Here is a 16684-nt window from a genome sequence, read left to right on the forward strand (position 1 = left end):
GAAGTTTGGCCACTGATGTACAACAGAACTCAGCTAGGGGCTCGGCCCCAGCCTAGCTCTGGACCCGACCAACACCTTTTTCTGGAGGTGGGATTTTGGGTGTCAGCCCACATGCAATCAGACATGTTCTCCAGGAAGCCATTAACTGCAAACAATGTACCTCCTGTGCAGTGCTTTGCCTTGCACCCCAAATGTGATGAGGATCAGGACTTAAAGGCCGCCAGCCAAGCCTGAGGGGACTGTCCAGCCTCAATAGCATAGAAGGCTTGTGCAATTATAGGGCACGGTCTCTGTTTCAGGATATGATCAAGCGTTGAAGGAACACAAGGCAGAGGAAGCTGATAATCAGAAGGGCCATAGCTAAAGCCCCGATACCCGCCCACTCCTTAAGATGATGCATAGCTTGTTGAATCCAAGAGGCGAGGCCTTCAGTGGTGGTAATGTCCACTCGAGTGGAATTCACAGTGACGATAGCAGTACGCAGCTCTGTCATTAAGGAGTCAAAGTTTTTGGACCAATTTCCTGTAAGATAACTTGACATTTGTAAGCAGGACTGATTGGTACAGGATAATGAGGAGACTATTGAGAAAGCCATTAAACACAAGCCAAATAAAGGGTGGCCACATACACACAGGTGTGGGGGAGAAACCAATATTCCTGCCTCCGGCAGAGAGCCTTGTGAAGTTTTCAAATACTTCTATATTGCTCCAAGTAAAGGAGGCATTGCCCGCTGTTGAGCATATTCCTGGAATAAAGGTTTCCAATCTAAATATTGTCCCATGGACAGGCAAGCCTTGACAGTGCTGAACCAGTCAGATGGTGTCATAGCCTTATTTGCTAGTCTCTCTAACTGAGCCTGTGTAAAGGATGCCTGGACGCCATATGCTCAAACCGATTCCGCCAGGCTTTTAAGCTCCTTAAAATCCAAGGCTCATGGTATCTTTGATTATTGGCATCCTCAAACACTGGGAAGGTGACACAAGCATGCTTCCAAACCTCTAGGCACAGAGAATGAGAATTTCCCTGTGGTGCTGATAAAGGGGAAGTGTCCGCATAAGGCAGCGGTGCCAGTTCTGAGGTGCGCCAAGATGGCGGATTATCTTGTTTGGGCATGGCCTCTTCTGCCTTCTTCTTCCTCCTACCCTCCTTGTGCTGTTTCTGCGTGAGCGACTCCATTTTTAGCATGAGTCTCTCAAGCCTTTTCTCCATTTCCTCCATATTTTCACCATCCTCTGAGCTAGTCTCCCTATCAGAATCCCCGTCCGTCAATAAATCATTTAAGTCAGGATACAGACGTCCCTCTTTCTTTTCTCCTCTCTCACTGGAGGCCTTTTTGGACCTGCTCTCTTTTAATTGCTAGTTTTCAGCAGCCCTTCCAGAGCCGCCTTGATCGGACATGACGAAGAATTTCCCATTTTTAAAGGGTCTCTGAACATCCCCCGCTTTACCACGGACTGAAAAACTTGCCTCAACCTGAGAACCTTCCCCCGCTTTACTGCGGACTGAGAAACTTGTCTCAACCTGAGAACCTTCCCCTGCTTTACCACAACTGAAAAACTTGTCTCAACAACCTGAGAACCTTTACACTCGGGTCCTAATTTACCGGACACTTACCGATCGATCGCCCTGTAGATAGGAGTTCTGAAGAGTGACGTACCAAGGACTTTAAGCTCCCCGTATGGGCCACCACTTGTCAGTGCCGCACCATCCAGCGGAAATAAGACACCATCAACCAGACTTCTTCTCGAGATCTTTACTCAGGATTAAGCTCAGTGGGAATGGCCCCAAAGAAAGGAAGGGCCAAGCTTAAGTACAACTCAAGGGCCAATCAGCTCATGCCAGGTGTCACCTCCTCATAGGTTCACGTCAGAGCAGGACTGCTCGTCATCAGATCACCAGTTACCCTTGCACAGCCTTTTGCCATATAAGGACTTGTTTATCTTAGAGAGTGCTCGCCGTCGGGATGGTGGAAACCTGCGCCTTGTTAAGGCGCGGAACCTCGCAGCTCTCCACATCTTTCTGCTTCTGGGTTAGCTCACTCATTATGATCATTTCTAGTTCAATCCATTTGTCCACAAATTTCAGGAATTCCTTGTTTTTAATAGCTGAGCAGTATTTCATAGTGTACACGTACCAGAGTTTCTTTATCTATTCTTCTACTGAGGAACACTTAGGCTGTTTCCATGTTCTGGCTATTATGAATAAGGCTGCTATAAATGTGGTTGAGCATATGTCTTTGTTGTGTGCTGCAGCATCTTCTGGGTATATCCCAAGGAGTGGAATAGCTACATCTAGAGGGAGCCCTATTCCAGTTTTCTGAGATAGTGCCAGATGGATTTCCAAAGTGGCTGTACTAGTTTGCATTCCCATCAGCAATGAAGGAGTGTTCCTCTCTCTCCACATCCACACCAGCATGTGGTGTTGCCTGAATTTTTTATCTTAGCCATTCTGATGGGTGTAAGATGGAATCTCAGAGTCGTTTTGATTTGCATTTCTCTGATGACTAAAGATGTTGAGCATTTCTTTAAATGTTTCTCAGCCATTTGATATTCCTCTGTTGAGAATTCTCTGTTTAGTTCTGAAACTCATGTTTCAGTTGCGTTATTTGATATGGTAGTGTTTAATTTCTTGAGTTCTTTATATATTTTAGATATTAGACCTTTGTCTGATGTAGGGTTGGTGAAGATGTTTTCCCAGTCTGTAGGCTGTCGTTTTGTTCATTTGACAGTGTGTCCTTCCTTACAGAAGCTTCTCAGCCTCATGAGGTCCCATTTATTAATTATTGACATTAAGGCCTGAGCTGTTGGTATTCTGTTCAGGAAATTGTCTCCTGTGCTAATATGTTTCAGGCTCTTCCCCACCTTTTATTCTAACCAGTTTAGTGTCTCTGGTTTTATGTTGAGGTCTTTAATACACTTGAACTTGAGGTTTGTGCATGGTGACAAATACCGGTCTAATTGCATTTTTCTACATGTGGACATCCAGTTAGATCAGCAGTATTTGTTGAATAAGCTATCCTTTTTCCATTGAATAGATTTGGCTTCATAGTCAAAAATCAAGTGACCATATGTGTGTAGATTTATATCTGGATCTTCGATTCGATTCCATTGATCAACCAACCTATGGCTGTGCCAGTATCATGCTGTTTTAGTTACTGTTGCTCTATAGTATAGCTTGAGATCGGGTATGGAGATTCTTCTCGAGGACCTTCGATTGTTTTTGAGTTCTCAGGGTTGCTTTCTTTGGGATAGCAGGGATCTAGAGATGCAAAGTTCGTTTGGTTTTTGTTGTTTGCATTCTTACATTGTCATTTAGTCATCTTGCTATCTCTGATGTTGGGTGGTAGCTCCTGGTGTCCTTCATTGGTTGTTGAGAGTGGATAGTTGGTGAGTGAATATACGTCACGTGCCCTTGCCTGTGGGGATCAGAGAGTTCTCTGGTATTGGCAGTTGACCTGGTTTCTGCTCCAGGAGACTTTGTTCTACACCTTAAGTTCCAGGCTGGGTCAGCAGCGGTAGGCTTTTTCTTGATCCCATTCATGTTACTGAGGGGATTCAGACCAGCTGTGTTAGGGGTGCCTGTTTAATTTTCTGTCCTGAACCCCTCGGGGCATTCCAGCCTTTCCCAAGCATGTGGGAGACCTGGCCAGGCTGTGGGGACTGGCCTGGCCAGCTTTTAACTGCCCAATTTGCAGGCACAGACTGCTGTGGTGGGTGGAGAGGTTCCTGCCTGGACCTTTTCAGACAGCAGGAGTGTGGTGGTTATGTCTCTCTGAGTTGTGGTCACAGTTCAGACCTAGTCCAGACCCCTCAGGGTTGTCCAGCCTCTCCCAAGAGCATGGCAGACTCTGCCAGGCCATGGGTACTTGCCAGACCAGGCATTTTTGCCTGATTGTCCAAGTTTGGACTGCTGTGGCAGTCAGGTTAATTCCCAGATCAGTCTAGATAGTGGGCCAGTCTAGATAGTGCACCTTTGGCAGTTCAGTCTCACTGAGTTGTGGCCACAATTCAGACCCCCTTTAAGACCCCTCAGGGCTGTCCAGCTTCTTCCACTAGTGTGGGAGTCTCTGCCATGCCATGGGGACTTGCTGGTCCAGGTTCTATCAGCCCAATCTTACAGGCTCGTTCTGCAGAGGCCGACTGCATTGCTCTGGCCTTGACCCATTCAGACAGCACACATTGTGGCTGGGGACCGTGTTCACCACTGTGTGGGCTTCTCCTTGGCCTCTAGGGCTCTCTGTGCACTGGGGTGGGGCAGGTGGGTGTGTCTGAGGTTAGAATCATCTGTTTCCTTGAGACTTCCTCAGGCTAGGAGTTCCAGTGTTCCACTGCCCCATACACTGCGTTTGGGCTATAGAGGTTGGCTGTAGTCTGCAGGTGGGTCCCTTTCCAAAGTCTGGGGAGTGGGTTCAGGACCTCCGTGGACTGTTTTTTGACCTGGGGCCAAGCCCGCCTGTGGTCTGCAGTGTGTGGGACCCCACTCACTCAGTGTTCTCCAGTTCTTATAGTCTGTGGCTCCCAGTCCAGTCGTTGGTATCTGTGTGGTAGATCAGATACAGTGCGTGATAGGTGCCACCATATTGGAACTCAATGCCCATTATTCTAATCACACGTTTTCAATTTTCGTTGAATTTCCTCAATATTGGACCATTTTATATTTTCCCCCAATCAATGAAATACAATTAATGGAATAACTTTAAACAATACAGTTTGGCTGTAAAATTTTGAGTAATATTATAATTAAATAATTATATACTTAAATAATTTTAATATTATAATTATTTTTGTTAGTTAAATTTATTTCCCTATCGTGTGTCCAGGCAAGCACTCATGTGTTTTTCTAGGTATCTCTGTGAGGATACTCTGGATTTGAGAAACATTTGAATGGAGAGGTTGAGAAATATATATGCATATGTATATATATGCATATATGTGTATGTGTATGTATATGTACATACATACACACATACACACACACATACACACACACATACACACACACACACACACACACACACACACACACACACACACACACACACATATATATATATATATATATATATATAATTTTATTTATCTACATACAGTGTAGTATTCAGAACCTAGAAGAAAACATGATATTTGTCTCTCTGGGTCTTACTTTACTTAACATGGTACTCTCCAGTTATATCTACTTTTCCTATAAATGACATGTTTACTCATCTTGTTAGCTTAAGGAGGCTCCATTGTATATATGAAACACATTTTTCTTTATCTACTCCTTTGTTGACAGGTGTATGTTAATTCTGTTACTTAGCTACTGAGACTAATGCTGAAATAAACATGGACATACCAGTATCTCTGTGATAGGTTGACCTAGTCCTTCAGTAAATAACTTGAAGTAGAGTGCCTGGGTCACATAGAAGATGTACTTTTTTTTTTCTGGAGGAAACTCCGTACTGCTTTCTCTAGCTGCTGGCCTTATTTCCATTGCTGTCTTCCTTGTGTAAACTTGAAGAACAAGGAACTCTTGCCGTCTGACTGTGTGAAAATGTTTTTAATCTGGCTTCGTACCCACATAAAGGGTACCAGTGTAGGTGGCCTTGAACTTGTTGGTTTCCAGAATGGAACTTATGCTTTCAAATTTCCTGGGTCTCAGGCCTTCAAATGCACATTGAGGCTGCCCTTTGTCCATCTTGGAACATAATCTCCTACTGGTTGTTTCTCAGCAAAGCCTCGACAATACCGTGGGTATATTAGTACAGGTGGAAATACCACAGGAAGTTTAAAAAAGTAGACCAAATGCTTCCTTATAAATTTCTCCATCATTAAAAGTGAGTCTCCATTCAAGCTGACTTGGAAGCAAAGTGGTGTACATGTTCGATTTTAGGTTTATCCTCCTACCATCTTCAAACTTAAATGAAACTTACTCTTTCTGCTAAATCAGTATAGTCATTTTTGGGACAAAATAACTCTAAAAAAGATTTTTATTAATATGGCTTCCAAAAGACAAGTTGATAGCAATGTAGGCAGTAAACCTACATCAGCCTTGTTTTTAAAATGAAAATTGAGAAATAAACAATTCCACTTAGTAACACATGTAAGTTATTTCCCTATGTGAAAGGAAATGTTGCTAGTTATAAACTATTTGGGATCCAACTACGGCTGTGTGTCCCATACTTAGTTTATCATCTACAAATTTAAAGAAAATGGAACAACAGCCGATTAAAGATTTGTACACAACAGCTATCATTTGATGTAATTAGAGAAAACTTTAAATTTTCTACAGAAGGAAATGCATTTGCGTTCCCTTTTGGAGAAAGATACTCCTTTATCTTTGTTCTTACACTCCTGATTCTACAAAACGGAATCCTCTAAACTCCACAATGAGGGTCTCATCATCGGTCACCCCCACCAGTCAGCTACATCTCCAACTCATTTCCTGGGTCTCCGCATTCTGGTTCCTATGCCCTCCTGAAACACAAGGTCTAAATCACTCACCCATATATGCAGGTCATGCCTTTAATTGTCCGAAAATTTCAAGGAAAGTTGATTTAATCATTAATATTTGTTTTACTTTATTTATTCTTTTAATGTGACTAAAAACCATGTAAGATCAGCTTTTAGGATGGCTTTGCTTAGGTAAGCACATTTTTCCCAAATTCCAAATTATTGTTTATGGCAAACTGTGTCCCTATTGCCACTGATGTTACTTCACTAGAAGCTAATCCCTTCCTTTTCCCTTCCTCCCACGTGCATTGATGCATCACTAACAGGGAGACAAACAAGGTAAGCTCGGAGACCTGTGTTTGGAAAAGATTTTCAACTCATACTACTGATATTTTACTTTCCCTCCTTTGAATGCTGTAACTCATACTTACTTTTTTTTTTTTTTTAACATTACCACAAATTAGTTGCTCGAGCACACATTTTAGCTGCTGAGGAATCAGCTTTTCTTTTTTATCTTAATGCGAAATTATTGCCAGAATGTGAACCCTTATGGAGACGTACAAGTAAAGGGAAAATATTTCAACAATTGTGATAAATGTTTGCTAATGAAGACAACCTTTAAAATTTGAACAGTTTCAAACTCTTCTCATTTAAACACACACACACACACACACACACACACACACACACACACACACACTTCAGCTAGAGAAGAACAGTACTGTTCATATTCCAACAGCCTTCTTTTCTCCAGTAGATTATGCATGGCAGGCTAACTGTGTTGCCAACACTGCAGATATGTTCTTTTTGAGACACCCCCGCCCAAGCCTTCTGTTTGTTACAAATTTGCTTAAACACAAAGTTTCAGACTCAGAAAATTTCCTCCTTCAAGACAGAAGCTATTGGTGGCAGAATATGTCTAATATGAATTTTCTTTTCCATATACCCTTCTATAATTGCCATTTTCCTTCCTATTCATGAATATTCCCAGTAAGAAATCCATAGACCATTAAAGATGAGTAAAATATATGAAGCTTCTGGTTTTAGATTGGATATAACAGGCAATAAGACGAATAAGGTGAGCTCTAAAGTTGCACCAGATTTCTCATCTCAATGCCTTTATTTTATTACTCCTTTGATAATTTCATAAATGTGTTTTGATTATATTTATTCCCCTTTCTCCAACTCTTCCCAGACCCATTCTCATTTTCCAGCTCACTCAACCCTCAACTCCTTACCCATACAAATTTGAAATGCTGCCTCGTCCTCTTCTTCCTCTTCCTCCTCTTTCTCCTCCTTCTCTTCCTCCTCCTCTTCCACTTTCGTCTGTACAGTCCAGTTTCAGTTACTTAGCTACCCTTGGGTGTGATTCCTGCCCATGGACTATAGTTGGCCTGCTGGGGTTGACACCATTAGAGAAACTTGATTCTCCCTTTCCCAGAAACTATCAAATACCGATAGCTCCTCATCTAGTGGGATTTACTGCCACTACAAGCCTCACCTTGGGATTTAATCCGGCTTGAGTTTAAGCAGATTTTGCATATACTGTTGCAATTGCTGTGAATTCATGTGTGCAACTGCCCAGCTGAGTCTGGAAAATACTGCTTCTTTGAGGTCATTCACATCTCTCTCTCTCTTTCTCTCTCTCTCTCTCTCTCTCTCTCTCTCTCTTTCTCCCTCGCTCTCTCTGTCTCCACTCATATTACTGTTTCTCCTCCCTCCCTTCCTCCTACCCTATGCCCCTCAACCCCTCCTCTCCCTAAGATCTACCTCCTCTAGCTCCCTCAGAAAAGAGCAGGCCTCTCAGGGACGTGAAGCAAACACAGCCCAATAAGCTACAATAAGACCAGGCACATACTAAAACGTCAAGCCTGGACAAGGCAACTCAGTAGAAGGAAAAGGGTCCCACAAGTAGGCAAAAGAGTCAGGAGCAGCTTCTGCTCCCTCTGTTAGTATTCCCATAAGAACACCAAGCTACTCAACCATAGCATATATGCAGAGGACTTATGTCAGACCCCCACAGGCTCCCTGACCACTACAGGCCCCAGTGAGTCCATGGTCAGTTGATTCTGTGAGCTGTATTCTCATGATGTCCGGAACCCTCTGTTGCCTTCAATCTATCGTAATTGTAGTCATCCTCCTCCTCGTCCTCTTCCTCCTTGTCCTCTTCCTTCTCTTCCTTTTCCTCCTGCTCTTCCTCTTCCTCCTCCCCCTCCCTCCTCCTCCTCTTCCTCTTCCTCCTCCTCCTCCTCCTCCAGTTTTGCCTTATATTTGGTTGTCGGTCTCTGCACTTGCTGCTATCAGTTGCTGGACGAAGTTGTTCTGGTCTCTTTGATAACGATTCTGCTAGACTTCAGTTCCCGTACATACTACTGGCAGGGCAACTATAGGTCAACAGTTCTGTCACAGGTTTGGTGTCCCAGTCCCTCTGCTTGAGGCCTTGACTGGTTACAGAAGATGGCTGGTTCAGGCTTCATGTTCTCCATTACCAGGAATCTTTTCTAAGATCACTCACATAGATTCCATGGAGTTTGCAGTATGCTAGGTTGTCACCCCATCACTGAAATGCTCCCCCTACCCTTTCCAAGATTTTCTCTCAGTTTTTTTTCCCTTCCTCCTACCTGGTCCCTCCTGCTCCCAACCTCACTCATACCCTGTCTACCTGAGCAATCTGTTATACTACCACTCCCCAGGAAGGTTCTTGTGTCCCCCGCTTAAGCCCTCCTTGTTACATAGCCTCTCCAGGTCTGTGGACAGTCCCATGACTTTCTTTTCCTTTATAGCCAATATTCACTTATAAGTGAGTAAATACCCTGTTTGTCTTTCTGCATAGGCTTACCTCCCTCAGGATGATTATTTTCTAGTTCCATTCATTTTTGAGCAAATGCCATGATGTCATTTTTACCAGCTGAGTAAAACTCCATTATGTGAATGTATCACATTTTCTTTATCAATTTCAGATATTTAAAGTATTTTTCCTCCTTTTCTGTGAAGACTTCTGAACTTCTGAGGGGTAATGGTGGATGTGGTATAGATTTTCCATTTATGGCTGAGTATCCTGCAGTCACTTGTTCATTGCATGTTGGTAAGATAGCAGTCTCTGTGCTAATTTTCATTTACAAAAAAAAAAGAAGAATTTTTTTGATGAGGGCTGAAAGAAGGACTGATCTATGAGTATAGCCACAAATCACTAATTATTTTAATACTCTGTCTGTTTGGCAGACTAATAGTACTAGGTTCTCTTCTAGGGTCTATGTCCCAGATAGCCACAGATTCTTGGCCACATTAGCAGTGCCAGATACAGGTTTTACTTTATGGAATAGGGCCTTAGAGGCAATTGGAAGGTGGTTGGTTATTCTTATAACACTAATGCCACTATTGGATCAGTAGGCATATCTTGTCAGACAATGTTATTTTATCTTGTAGGGTTCATTGGGTGGTGAGTTTACACTTTCTACAGCACTGTGTACATAAAGCCTTACAGCACTATGAGGGCTAGACAGTATAGATGAAGCTCCCAGATGAGTACCAGCTTGATAGATTCATGTTTTAAAACTCTGTCAGTTTCTGCTGGGAAACCGAAAGAAATGCACTGGCATTACTTTGTCATGTAGTATACACTATGAGCTATATAATAATAATAATAATAATAATAATAATAATAATAATAATAATAATAAACAACAACAACAACAACAATAATCAGTGATGGTTTACCTCCTTTTGAGTTTTGCCCAAAACATCAAGATTCCTTTTTCAAATAAATGTTTAGTGGGCAAGCATAGCTAAAGCAAAACACTAAAAGCTAAAAAGAAATGGCTGACAACAAAGAACTTATTGAAATAGGGCCAGAAACTAGTCAGATCAAATTATAGAAATAAGTAAAAAGTATTTTGAGAATATATTCATTAGCTACAATGAACCTACAATTAATAGGACAACATTACCCATTTAACATATGTATAGCTGCTGTTTTAATTTTTAAAGTTTAATTTTATTATCATTGTATGTATATGAATGATGTGTTGGGTGAGGAGTATGTATTTGCCATGGTGTGTGTGGAAATCTGCACAACTTCATGGAATTGGTTCATCTTTTCACATTTATGTGGGTTCATATGATTTAATTCCAGTTGTTAGTCTTCTGTGGCAAGCACCGTTATTCCCCGGAGTAATATTGGACAGAACACTCTCCACAGTAGAGTGGAGAGTGGGATATGACTTTCTCACATACTCTGGTGCCTCACCTTTGACCATGTCCCCTGGAGGGGGAGACCTGGTGGCACTCAGAGGAAGGACAGCAGGTTACCAAGAAGAGACTTGATACCCTATGAACATATACAGGGGGAGGTAATCCCCCTCAGGAACAGTCATAGGGGAGGGGAATAAGGGGAAAATGGGAGGGAGGGAAGAATGGGAAGATACAAGGGATGGGATAACCATTGAGATGTAACAAGAATAAATTAATAAAGAAGAAAAAAATGAAAAAAAGTAAAACAGCATTAGATGGAAAAAAAATAGTGTCAGGGATTGGTTCTTTCCAATGGGATAGGTCTCAAATAGGGCCAGTCGTTGGTTGGCCATTACCTTAATATTTGCTCAATCTTTGTCCCTGAACATTTTGCAGGTAAGACAGATTTTGGGTTGATGGTTTTGCAGGTGGATTGGTGCCATTATCTCTCCACTGAAAGTCCTGCCTGGCTCAGGAGGTAGCCACTCCAGGCTTTATGTGCCCTGCTGTTAGGAGTCTCAGCAAGTGTCACTCTCACAGACTTCTTGGGGCTTCCCTTATCCCAGGTCTCTGGCATTTTCCAGAGATGCCTCCCACCTCTGATTTCCATTTTCTCACCTGGCCCTCTTTCACCTAATCTTCCTACTCCTGATCCCCAGCCCTACTCCCTTCCCCAGCCCTGCTCCCCTCCCCAACCCTGCTTGCTCCCTTCCCCACCTCCTACCCAGTTCTCTCCCTCCTTTCACCTCCAATGTTTATTTTATTTTCCCTTCTAAGTGAGATTTCATTATCTTCCCTTGGGTATCCTTGTTACTTAGCATCTCTGGTTCTATGGATTGTAGCACGATTATCCTGTACTTTATGGATGTATATCCACTTGTAAGGTGTATACACTGCATGTGTAATTTTAGCTCTGGGTTACCTCACTCAGGATGATCTTTTCTAGTTCCATCCATTTGCCTTCAAATTGCATGATGTCCTTGTTTTTAATCGCTGAGTAGTATTCCATTGTGTAAATGTGCCACAGTTTCTTTACCTATTCTTCTAGGTTGTTACCATATTCTGGCTGTTACAAATAAAGCTGCTATGAACAGAGTTGAGCAAGAGTCCTTGTGGTGATGCTGTGGTGCTGGGTGTGGTGGTGCACACCTTTAATCCCAGCACTCAGGAGGCAGAGGCAGGCTGACTGATGTGAGTTCGAGGGCAGCCTGGTCTACAAAGTCAGTCTAGGACAGCCCAAGGCTACACAGAGAAACCCTGTCTCAAAAAATGAAAAACAAACAAACAAACATACAAACAAAAGAGTCCTTGTGGAATGGTGTCTTTTGGGTATATGCCTAGGAGTTGTATAACTGAGTCTTGAGGAAGACTTTTTCTCACTTTTCTGAGAAAGCACCAGATTGCTTTCCAAAATAGTTGTGTAAATATATGCTCCCACCAGCAATAGAGGAGTGTTCTTTCTCCACAACCTCGTCAGCATGTGCTGTCACTTGAGTTTCTGATCTTAGCCATTCTGATGGGTATAAGATACAGTCTCTGAGTCCTTTTAATTTGTATTTCCCTGATGACTAAGGACGTTGTACATTTTTAAGGGTTTCTTGGCCATTAGAAATTCCTCTTTTGAGAATTCTCTATTTAGACAGATCAATCAATGGAATCAAATCAAAGACCCAGAAATAAACTCACACACCAATAGCTCAGACACTAAGAACAACAACTAACAAATGGGACCTCATAAAACTGAAAAGCTTTTGTAAGACAAAGGACATTGTCAACAGGACAAAACGGCAGCCTGCAGAATGGGAAAAGATCTTCACCAACTCTCCATCTGACAAAGGGCTAATATCCAAAAATATATAAAGAACTCAGGAAATTAGATACCAAACAAACAAATAACCTAATTAAAAATGAGAAAAAGATTTTTATCAACTATACATATGATAGGGATAGTATCTAACATATATAAAGAACTCAAAAAAGCTTCACATGAAGAAAACAAATAATTGAATTAGAAATGGGGTACAGATATAAATAGAGAATTCTTTTAAAAAGGAAAATTAAATGGCTGAGAAACACTTGAAGTAATGATCAGCATCCTTAGTTTTCAGGGAAATGCAAATCAAAAACTATTTTGAGACATCATCTTACACCAGTCAGCATGGCCAAGATCAAAAAACAAGTGACAACTCATACTGACAAGGAAGTAGAATTAGGTAAATATTTGCCCATTGCTGGTTAGCATGAAACCATGTGCAGCCACTATGGAAATCAGTGTGGTGGTTCCCAAAACAAATGGGGTTGATCTACATCAAGATACAGCTATTTCTGTCCTGGGTATATACCCAAATGATATTTCATCTTACCACAGAGACATTTGCTCAACAACGTTCATTGCTAGTTTTAGTGAAGAGGAGGAAACAGCTATAACTGAACTTTATCGCAAAGTATTGGAGGTGGCAGGACAAAGCACTGTGTGATGGGGTTCGATGCACTGTCTCTTCTTATTATACTTCCTTCTACTGCCATGTTAGCATGTAACACTTCTTGCTTTGGGAAGATGCCAGGTCCTTCTAAAAAGACATGCCCAACTGTCATCAGATAACAAACCTTCTACTGCCCTGAGATTTGCAGTCTCCACTAACATGAAAATAAATATATTTTCTATACACATAAACATGTCCTTAGTCTATCATCACAACAACAACAACAATAAAAGACCAAAGCACCAACTTTACCACAAACAAACAAACAAACAGAAAATACTCATTTAGCACAAACTTTATCCAGGGATTTGGTTATATGCCACCTTAATACAGGATAGGTAAGTTGAAGTGGCTTTCTGAGGATGAGTGGCAGAGTGTATTCTGGAGTCTGTGTTGAAGCGTTTGAAGATGTAGGTGTGATGTGAATACTAGACAAATGGAGTCACAACAGAGATGGAGTCAAAGGAGGGACACACGGAATGAATGGAACGTGGCCAGGTGGAGAAAGGAGAAGTAGTAAAAGGCAGTGTACTTTGTTTCTTAGCTTGCTACATATACTTCTTAGATGAGTCACAATTTAGGGAGAGCAGACATCTGGGGAACAACAAGAAAAGCAAGTAAGGGCTGGTGAAGTGCACTTGTTATTTACAGGGTTAGTTCCACTTATGGGTGGATTGGGTGATTGAGGGGATTATTCAAGGGAGGGAATTGATGGCATCCTCCGCATTATAATCAGGCGATGATTTTTTTTTAAAACAACATCGCAAAAAGACATTTTAAGTTAACACCTAAAACGCCTTTCCCAATCTTCACTAACAATCCACTAATCACCGCAGTGCTCAGATAAAAGTGAGTTGGAAGGAGCGCTTGGGGAGCCAGAGAATCTGGGGACAAAGTCTTACAGAAGTGAGGAGAGCCCAGATTCTAGACTCTCCATGCTATTCATCCCAATTTTGCAAAGTACAGGCAAAATGACAGGGAGAGAGGGAGAATTCATTGCTGCTTTGTGACAACATATTTCATAATCGTAGTCTGTTTGATGGCCTTTTATGCTATGCATGATCACACTTGCATAGACGAACTGTTCCAGTTTAATAGAGACTGGGGATACGGACGTGATCAGGGCACAGAAAAGGGCTGTTCAATGGGAAAACATCATCTAACTTCTCTTTGCAACTGCATCAGAAGTGAAAACTTTCCGAAAGAGGGGCAGATTCTGAAGATAACTCTGATTACGTATCTCTTATAAATGTAGCTTTGAATAGAGAAACTGTTTTCATTCCTTTCTGACACATCTGTTTTTCGAAAAGAATATTGCTTAATAGTAAGCAGGGGGGTGCAGTTTGACTGCAGCTGCAGGACTAGAATGTAACATCGAGGGACCCATGAACAGAACTCCTCACAAAAAATGTGCATCATCAAAGAAAAAAAAATACACAGAGCTGTATGGCTTTCACTAAGGGCTTCTGGTAAGCTGCCGAGTGTGATAGCCATCAATATGGGCTTCTCTAATCTCATGACTTAATTAATGGTTGACAGTGTACCCCTCATCTTCACACTTATGAAGAGGCTGCACTTTTCACGATTTGTTCTCTATCAATGCATATGACAATGGTACACAGCTTTGTTTCTGTGAGATGTGAGGCTCAAGAGACCATATAGCTCTTCTCTAAAATGGCATAGAAGTAGGGTGTTGTAAAGCTCTAAACTGGTGTTTGAGACACTGAGGCTGAAGAACCATAAGTTCAGGCTAGGTGTTGAACACAGCAAGGGTATGTCTTTAAAGCAGATTGATTTTAGGAAGATGCTCTGATGAGTCCTCTCTTCCTTCTCTCTCTTCTTCACAGGGAGCAGCCCTTCATTCCTGTCTACTGTCTCCTTAGCATTCTTTGGCTCCTTCGACATTGTGCTCCCTGATCGTTTTCGTCAACAAGTCACTTATGAATCTAACTCTGCCATCTTTTTAGAAAAAGTAGACCAATGCACCATATAGCCATTATTCAAGAAGACAGGCAGTGTGATAAGGCTTTGGGACTGAGTCATGGCTTTTCTAGGAAAAAGAATGAATACGCAGATAGAACAAGAGACAGTGAAAATCCCTAACTCCTCTTTTTGTTGAAGACTTTCCCATAGCTATTGAGAGAACTATATCCCAGAAAGGAATGTCCCCATGAACATGGAATTAGTGAAATCTACGGTGGAGGAAATTCCACAAGCAGTATCAAAGTGTTGTCTTCCTGAATACATGGTATCGGTGCGTGCCTAAAGTGAGCACAACCCCAAAGCCAGGAAAAGGCAATAACTACTAAGTGTGAGCATTAGAAACTCGGTTTGGGGTCAATACCTGGCATGCTGTTACCGGTGCAGCTGAGCAGCTCAGTTAGATTTGAATGAGCTGGAGAGCAGTAAGACTGAAATGCTTTGCTCAAGACAATACCGTTTAGTAAACTCCAAATCCCATTTGAAAACCTGAGGGTGAGGAGTATGGTTTGGAGCCATTGTAAGCTGATACCAGTGAGGGAACTGGTTAGTATCCTGGAGACTGGAGCCCCAAAGAATAGAAAAGAGCTACCTTTTTTAGTGAGGTTTGCAGGGTTTCAAGGTACAGATTCATACCAAGATGGTAGGTAAAGAAAGAAATTACCACTTCTAACATTCACTCCTGTTCATGCATCCATGTGTGTGCATGTGTGTGAACACAGACACAGACAGACAGACAGACAGACAGACAGACAGACACACACACACACACACACACACACACACACACACACACACACATCTCTTAGGAGTTTCTTTTTTTGTAGGCAAAACATCCTGCCTATAGAAATGTTATTATTCGAATAGTCCCAGAGTTTGGTAGAAGGGATTCTGCTTGTGAAAGAAGAGGAAAAAACAAACAAATAAACAACAACAACAAAGCCAAATGCTCATGAGAAGCCTTCCAGTATGGGGGAACTGAGAAAGACCTCGTTGAATGTGAAGAATAAATGGTGCCCTGAGTGAACGTGTAATTTAGCTATGAGAATAGCTGTGTCAATGACCCAATATTCCACAGATTGATGGGAGTGGCAACATCTCCCCATCCAAGGATGAGACTCAGAGGGATGCCAAAGTCATCCCCTGGTTAGGGTGCAAATGTTAACACTGTGTAGAGAAACTATGAACCTCACCTTCCTCTTCCCAATGACTGCAACTCGAGAGTGCTTTTTAGTGAACCTCCTACTACGTCAAGACAGCTCTATTCTCTATGTTGTACAGAATACAGGTGACAAGGTTCTGGGTTGTTGCATAATTGGTATCTCTCCATTAGAGTGTACTTTTCCCTCATGGATCCAGCTTTTCTGTATGGGTATCTATCTGTTCTTTTTCCATTCCACAGTCACCCAGTAAGGTCAAGTCCAAAACCGTGCAGGAAGCTGCATCCATTGGAGTATCAAAGCATAAGCTTGCAGCATTCTGAAGCAGGCTCCCCCATTCTGTCTCTTGTCTCTTGTCTGTCTGTCTGTCTGTCTGTCTGTCTGTCTCTCTGTCTGCCTT

Source organism: Acomys minous, assembly GCF_964271855.1.
Source record: "Acomys minous genome assembly, chromosome: 15".
NCBI lineage: Eukaryota > Metazoa > Chordata > Mammalia > Rodentia > Muridae > Acomys > Acomys minous.